Genomic DNA, 8,755 nt, shown 5'->3' with positions numbered 1-8,755 from the left:
CAAGACAGCACATCCACAGCAAGGCCGCTTCATTAATTCGGCGACCTCCCCCCCCCCCTCTCCGTTCTCTCATGCAGAAAAGGAGAAGACGGGGACACCTCCCTTCGAGCTGCGTCAATCTATTTCTCATACATACTCCCCCATACTTTATCAGGAATCATGTATTAATAAAACTCTAATAAGCAAAACGTCGTGTTAATAGAGGCTTCATCCTCACATGCTGTTACTTTTTATAGGAATCCTTCCATTGATACCCATGTTGATAAAATTATTATTCCCAGACTTAAAAATGTTCCTCATATGATTAAAGTTTTCAGGGAGAATAGCCCATTTCACTGAACTTGGTGCTTGTCTACTTTCCATTATACCTACCTCTACATAAGCTGCCAACCGCCTTGCATTAGCCAGTACCTGAAGATGAAATGTGTAGGTCGAAAGGTTGTACAATAAAACAAGTAAAATAATTCTCTCTCCACGTTCCTTGGACAACTCGGGAGGAGTTGACTCCTGCCAATCACAAAGTCGAACAAATCAGCTGAGAATCTGTACACACAGAATCAACTGTGGATTTTAAACACACACACACACACACACACACACACACACACACACACACACACACACACACACACGACTCGGTGGCGAAGTTGGTAGAACACTGAACTGTCACGACAGTGGCCTGGATTTCCTGGTTCGAATCCTGCCCAGGGCCGAAATTACTCTGATTCTCATGGGCGGGGAGTTGGGTGTGTGTGTGTGTGCAAGGTCATAGCATTACCCATAGATCGGACCTACGAGCTTTGAGCTCTCTTCCAGGAGTGAAATAGCTGTTGATCACGAGTCCAACACGTGAACCAAAGACCAAGTGAATACACACACACACACACACACACACATATATATATATATATATATGTATATATATACAAATAGATCACAAAATCACGTGATCTGATAAATTGCTGATAACCACAAAGGGAACCAGAAAAGAAACTAGAATTCTCAAGCGCTTGGGAATTCTAGTTTCTTTTCCGGTTTCGGTTTTGGTTATCAGTTATATATATATATATATATATATATATATATATATATATATATATATATATATATATATATATATATATATATTTTTTTTTTAGTAATTTACAAGACCACGTGAAAATAATTTGCAGAAAAAAACACTGGGAAATAAGACACTGGTTCTCCCTTACAGTGAGAAATTAGTTGGACTGCCTAATATTCTTAAACGATCCAATATCAACTTGGTATTCAGAAACGACAATACCATTAAACGTAAGTTAATTAAAAATTGACCGGGTGTAAATGAGGGTTGTGTTTACTCAATCCTTGTCTTCAGTGTAACAAATTCTATATTGGCCAAACTGGCAAAGACTTAAAAATAAGGATCAATCAACACAATTATAGTGTAAGAAGTGGCCAAATATCCAGTGGCATTTTTGCATGTGCAAGAGATCATAAATATCTTATTGACTGGGATAAGTCAAAGAAAATTATTTCTTGTAAATCCTCAGTAGAAAAAAATATTGAATCCAGTCATACTAAGCACACCTTTGATCATAATATCAATTTAAGTTTAGGCTTGTACAAACTTGATGACTTTCCTACTGAGAAATTTGTAGAATATTCTTCAAGTGTTACCATGCCTGTGGAGAAGCAAAGTCATATGTGATCAAATGTCCATAAATGAAAACATTTCTCCACCTGGTAATGGAGTATCTTGTGTAGCCTTACCATGTTTCCTACCTTGTTTATTAATTTATGTATATACTGTATATGCATATATGTCTTCGTTACTTTGTATTCCCAGAAGATGTCTTAAATAGATGAAAACGTTCGGACAAATTTTCTTATTTCCCAGTTGTTGTTGTTTTTTGCAATATGTATATATATATATATATATATATATATATATATATATATATATATGTGTGTATATATATATATATGTATGTGTATATATATATATATATATATATATATATATATATATACTGTGTGTGTGTGTGTGTGTGTGTGTGTGTGTGTGCGTGTGTATGTTCTCTGCACTGGGCTTTTGGCCGCATACTCTAGGTACATCAATCGATATTTAAGGTACTTTTGGGACACCCCTACATACCAGTCACACAGCATTCTTCTTTGCAGGCAAATTTCTACTCCTTAAGGCTTAAGGAATGCCTTGACTTGCTTTTATTAAACTTTCACACTCTCTCGTTTCTGCTGTTTTGAGTCTCCTTTACAACTTCCAGGGATATCGCCTCTTCTTTCCTCCTGCCCCCGTGGTGGGAAGATAAGAATGCTGGAACCGTGTTCCCATATATGTCGCAGAAAGCGACGAAGTGGAAGAGAGTGAGAGAAGTGGGGATTCACTTTACAAAAATAAATAAGTAAATAATAAAGATAAATAAAAAACAATATATATATATATATATATATATACATATATTATATATATATATATATGTATATACACACACACATATATATATATATATATATACATATATATATACATATACAGTATATATATATATATATATGTATATACATATATATGTGTGTATGCATACACACACACACACACACACACACACACACACCCATATATATATATATATATATATATACATATATATATATATATATATATATATATATATATATAATTGTGGCCTAGTTTTGGCAGTGGGTACAGAAATAAATAGATTATATAGGAATAGATAAAATAAGAGAGGGTAAAAATAATTGTTCTTGTTCACTGTGTTTTTAAATTGACGTTTTTTGTATTTAATAATCATACGTTTTTGCATTAAAATCTAAACACTATGTATATACGGTATTTTACTATTGTTTTCAATTTTTGCCATCTGAAAATGAAGTAATGAAGTCCCTTTTATTATTGAACTCTCGATTATAATCCTTTTGTCACTGACAAATCATTAGCGCTTCTGTCTTTATGAAAAATACCGTTCTTTTTCGAGACATATTTTAGGTAAATGGTGTTAGTTCAGTTGGTAGGGAGGGAGAATGTGGGCCGTAGGTTATCAACTATTGCCTCGAGTTTCGTAAAGTGTAAAACCCGCAGCCCAACAGTTGTTGGCAACTTTCCTCGGGCCTCCTCACAGATCTCCATGAGAAGAAGCTTTGGACTGTTATTACAAAGGCGGAGTATGCCGGCAGGAGACCTTTTGGTCCATAACTAGTTCGGATGCGAAAAAATATAATAATGATAAATAAATAAAAGAATTATAATATGAATAATAATAAATAGAATAAATAAAAACATAGGTATAGTTAAATAATAAAGAAACAGGTAAATAGTAAATAATAATAAATTGACAGGTAAATGATAATAATAAATGAAAATCAAGCATATAATAAACAGACAAATGAATAAACAAATAATATAGAATAAATGGTGGGCATTACAACATCTTGCTTAGATGTTTATCTAAACGAATCTTAAAGCTTCGAACTGAACTACATTGCACTGCCTCTGCAGGAAGTTTATTCCATTCATTAACTACACAGTTGGCGAAGTTGTTTCTACCCACTTCCATATAAAATTATCAATATTGTTGTTTCTACCCACTTCAAATTTATCAATATTGTATTAGTATGTGAGTGTTTCTTTGTAACCGGCTGAAAGTGATAAGGGGAGGGAAACAGTCGTCGGTTGTCAACTTCCCACTCGTGGAAAAATAAGAAACATTTTTGAAATTGATAGAGAGATCCTGGGCCCAATTCGGAGAGCGGGTCTCACCCCCTCTGAGATGCAGATACTGATGGAGGTTGACAAGTTTTGAAAACGGACAGCTTCACTGTCGTCCTTCTTGCAGTCACCGTTACTGGTCCCAGTTGACGCAGTATTCCTGAGGTATAGAGATGTTGATGTCTCACAATGGAAGGTGTGCAGAATATAGAGGGCAGTCATAGTTTGGAAAGGATTCCTGCACTCTCTTGTAGAAACGTGTGGAAAGAAGATTAAGTTATTTGTGTTCATTTTCCTAAAAATAAACGTTGTGTGAACTTTGTGGCAACACGTCACTGCTGCAGTGTCCCCTTAGCGCACGTAGCATTGTTATAAATTAAATTGTTAATCTTGGTCAAAACAATTATCTATGTCGATTGTAATCAAATTATATATTGTAAAAATTGTGTCACGAGGATGGCCATTATTTTGTAAAATGTATTTATATATGATATTATTTGCATACTCTGTACAAAGCCTTAATATATTCATCGTGTATAGTTTGTCATTCCAGACGGGCAATCGAGTAACACATTAAAAAAAAAAGTCCGAAAGGCTATAAACTAATCGAGCACGTAGGTCTGCCCCACATCTATTATAACTCATACAACCTTCCATTTCTCTACTTCCTTCCGCTATACACCAAATTCCCCCCTTCCTCCCTCTCCCTCATCTTGTCTATCCTGCCCTCTAATACACCAAACCACAATGTCTATGAGACTAAAGAAATAAATGAGCAAGTGGGTCTGCCCCTACCTATCATAACTCTTCCTTCCATTTCATTCTTTCCTTCCCCTAAACCCCCAACTCCCCCCTCCCTCCCTCTCCCCCATCTTATCTATCCCCCTCTAACAAACACAAAAAAAAGTCCGAAAGACTATAACCTAACCAAGCAAGTGGGTATGCCCCACATCTATCAAAACTCTTACTTCCTTCCACTAAACCCACAAATCCCCCCTCCCTCCCTCTCCCCCATCTTATCTATCCTGCCCTCTAACTAATTAACACACCAAGAAGAATTCAGCCTTTATTAATCCTATACTTGAGGACGTTACCATGTACCATAATGCGATAACTAATCACATCAACTTTACCTGAGGAGGAGGTGAGGGAGCAGGAGGTTCTTGCGTGGAATGTTATGATTAGGGCACCTTACGATGCGTGGTTCAGTATAGGGAGTACGACATGGGTGGGAGGATCGTCTTCGGTTATGAGAAAGCGAGTTCTTGAGGCTAGGGAAGAACCTCTTCGCTTCGCTCACTGGAACGCCGTGTGGGTGTCTAAAGCCGGGTCCACACTTGTTGCATTTCCACGTATCGTATCATCTCTGCGTACCACCTAGTGATACGATACGGTGCGACAGGCTATTGTACCCACTTGTTGCGTATCTGTATACAGCAGGCGGATACGCAACAAGTGGGTACAATACCTTGTTTCACCGTATCGTATCACTAGGTGGTACGCAAAGATGATACGATACGTGGAAATGCAACAAGTGTGGACCCGGCTTTAGACACCCACACGGCGTTCCAGTGAACGAAGAGGTTCTTCCCTAGCCTCAAGAACTCGCTTTCTCATAACCGAAGACGATCCTCCCACCCATGGGAAATGCTACAAGTGTGGACTCGGCTTTAAAGTTTCCAGAGATCAATATCTCCTGCACCCCCCCCCCCACCATCCCCAGAGAGCGTATGCTTGTTAGAAAGAATAATGTTGATAATGGGCGCGACCGATTTTACTGACCGGTCTCAATCACTGCCTCTCTCTTGGCAAGTCCCAGATGTGAGTTGGGACTGAGGAGTACAATTGGATGTAGTGGGGCAGTAGTTGGTCCTCCCTTTCTAGGTTTCCAGTCCCTAAGTCCCGCCACAAGATTTAGCAGGACCTCGAAATGAAAATTCATGACAGGTACTGGATACCTGGAGGAGTTAACCTTCACTCCTTGGAGGACTGAGTTAGTAACAGAAAGAATAATTTTATTGCTAGAGAGTGAATGAATATACCTTCAGTCTCAGTTGCTGACTTACTCTTAGCATTGACTTCCTTGGTGGGAGTCGATCTCAAGGGACACTAGAAGGAAGAGGTAAGACAACGGTCTTTCTAAAGGAAGAAGTCTTGAAGATGGTATGGTTCTCCTTGTAATTATAAAGTCCCCCTTAAAAATGTCAAGCTGTTATGTGATAAGAGAAGCACTTGAGCTCTGGTGAAATAACACTGAGCGATAAACTAAGAGGGGATTTATACGGTTTAACGGTTCGTCGAACGCGGTTCGACACACGTGTTTAAAGTGATGTGTGAACGGGGTATTTGGTTGTCGAACACGTTGGTTAAACTCAAACAGAGATAAAGGTATTCGTTCAAACGTCATGACGTCACCGGCTCAGTAAACCATTTCTCTTAGGACGACACAACTTATCTGTCAGGGAATATGGCCATACATAGCACCCATTTCTTAAATACACATTATTGTCTTCCAGCTGAAAAATATAAAGAAGTGGGGGACGAAGAAAAAATATATTAAAAAAGACCAACAATTTAACATAGCGCAACTTCACATGCCATCATTCCAACAACCAACTGGAACACAATGCAGTCTTCAGTCGGACCACCATCGCCGCCTACTACTTGGAGCGATTATTAATTATCGCTCAACGATGATCGTTCATGGCTCAATGATTATCATAAAACGATTGTCTAGAGCACTAATTCTTTGCTTTTGAAGGGGATGTTTTGCTTCGAGCAACAAAGTACAAAGTTGATATATGATTTTAACAGAACCTACCAACGCCAGGTAGGATGCGCGTCAACGGCATTGGCTGTGGTAGGCTAATAATTAATCCCACCGAGCAAAAGGTACCTTTAGAATAATGGAGTAGATTATTTCACTCATTAAAACAGAACAATAAGTTTTGGATTGATAAATTTTATTGAAGAACATAATCATCGAATCCATCGTACAATCTGTGAGACTCTCAGAGGAAGGCGAGGCATTTATGCGGTACATCAAAGAAAATCTGAGTTGCCAGATGCAATATCTAGAAAATAAAAAAAAACTACCTGGGGACAAGTCCTGGGTTAATGTTTCTTTTGCAAAAAGTCTATTGATAAAGTATAATAGGACGGTGTGATATGTGATTACTGGTTTAGATGATGGGTGCAATTACCTGGTATATATCTCTGGCTCTGAAAATGAGGCATAGGCGGGTGGAGTCTGGTGTAACGATACTCCTCAAGAACCAGGTAAACGTGGAGCAGCGTGTTCCCAGTAAGCGTTGTTTGGGGTAGCATTTGAGCGCTTACATGTTGCCTAGAGCGGGGGAATGGGGGAAAGGGAAGGGGACAAACAGTAGCTACAGATGATAAGAAAATCATTCTTCGTTAGGCACCAAGTTTGATATTACATCATGCTTCGGGCTCGTGATGCTGTTGGTAGTGTTTCTGAGATGTGTACGAAGACCACAAGTTTCCATTTTTAGAACTATGTCGTCATAACAAGTACTATACATCCAATGTAGCAACGCTGCAACGGCAAATGGCAACAAATATGTTATTCTTTAGCGAAAAAGTTACCATTGTTCAAAACAAATTTTGTAAGGCCCAGAGGGTCCTTATCAAAGCTTGAATACATCGGTCTAGAGTTAGCCAGACCAAACTAAATTAAGTAATCACTGAGCCTGCAAGTTTAAGATTGATAAACTTATTTAAATATTTGTGAATCATTCACGAAAACTTAATAAAACAAACTACGGCGATTTCGTACAAGTCATTGTTTTAAGTTGCACCAAACACACCTGATTTTAAATCCTATACAGTATATATAGTCTTCCTTTGTCCGGTATATCGTGCGCACGCAATTCGTCTCTTGTTTTGACCTTTTCTTCTTTGATCGACGTCCGGGGATCAAGGACGGAATACAAGATGTTCAACACTCAAAACGGACCATTGCATTGCGGGAATAAGTAAATAATGACAATAAACAAATATATTGTTCAGCTTGGGAACGGACGCAGCCTGAATAAAATCTCAGTCAATCAAGACATTGCTCAAGCCAGATTCCCATACAAAATTAGTTTACGAGATTGAATATTTTGTGTTGTAGATGCAGATCCAGAATTGTCAATTCTATGTTTAACAATGTAAAGAACATGTGTGTGCGCGCACGCGAAAGACACAAACGTCTTGAAGACGAAGAGTTGCATTTTATGTTGAACGTTGACTCACCTACTACATCTTCACGACCTACATTAAATTATTCCTTACTTCTAGGAATGGAATAGTGTTATTCAAAATGGCTCACACATTGGAGGTAACGTAGACGGCGTACATTGTAGCGCGCTCCAGCCCACGAGATACGAGTCCGATATGACGTCATCATTGGTATGTAACTTTAGCTACTCACCTTCTCAGATTCATAACTCAGTATTATTACTATACATACACCAAATTAATCGCGGTGCTTTCGGGTCAGCTGCCTAGAAAGGAAATATAAATTACACGATCGATTTTCGAGGTATGAAGAGGATGTGGCTTCCTAAAGGGCGAAATTTTGTCGACTCAACCCTCCGTAATTGTAAGTCGATGTACATAATCGACGTCTCCTAGGTAGTACGAACGTTCCTATACCTTCGATACGATAACTTACTTTACATAATTTGGTATGACTGACTATTTTGTTCACCCGAAAGTGGTGCATTGTATTGTTGTAGAGATTATCTCAACTCCTTCGCTGACGCATTTTACAAATATAGCAAACCATATCCTTACCTCGTCATTTACACATAAAAATTGTATACATAAATACATTTCGCGCTTGTATTTTAAGTACCTGTTAAGTCATCGGTTACGAACAACGACATCCACTCAACTGCCCCGTAACTCAAGTCACAAAAGATTCAAACTCTACGACTTCTACGCGACGAGTGGCACCGGTCGATCTTATTCAGCCACTCGGTGGATTCTGGAAGTAGCAATGGTTCCATCCCATAC

This window comes from Oratosquilla oratoria, chromosome 31 (assembly GCF_046742065.1).
Source record: "Oratosquilla oratoria isolate Oo_2021 chromosome 31, ASM4674206v1, whole genome shotgun sequence".
Classification (NCBI taxonomy): domain Eukaryota; kingdom Metazoa; phylum Arthropoda; class Malacostraca; order Stomatopoda; family Squillidae; genus Oratosquilla; species Oratosquilla oratoria.
This window is presented reverse-complemented; position numbering follows the sequence as displayed.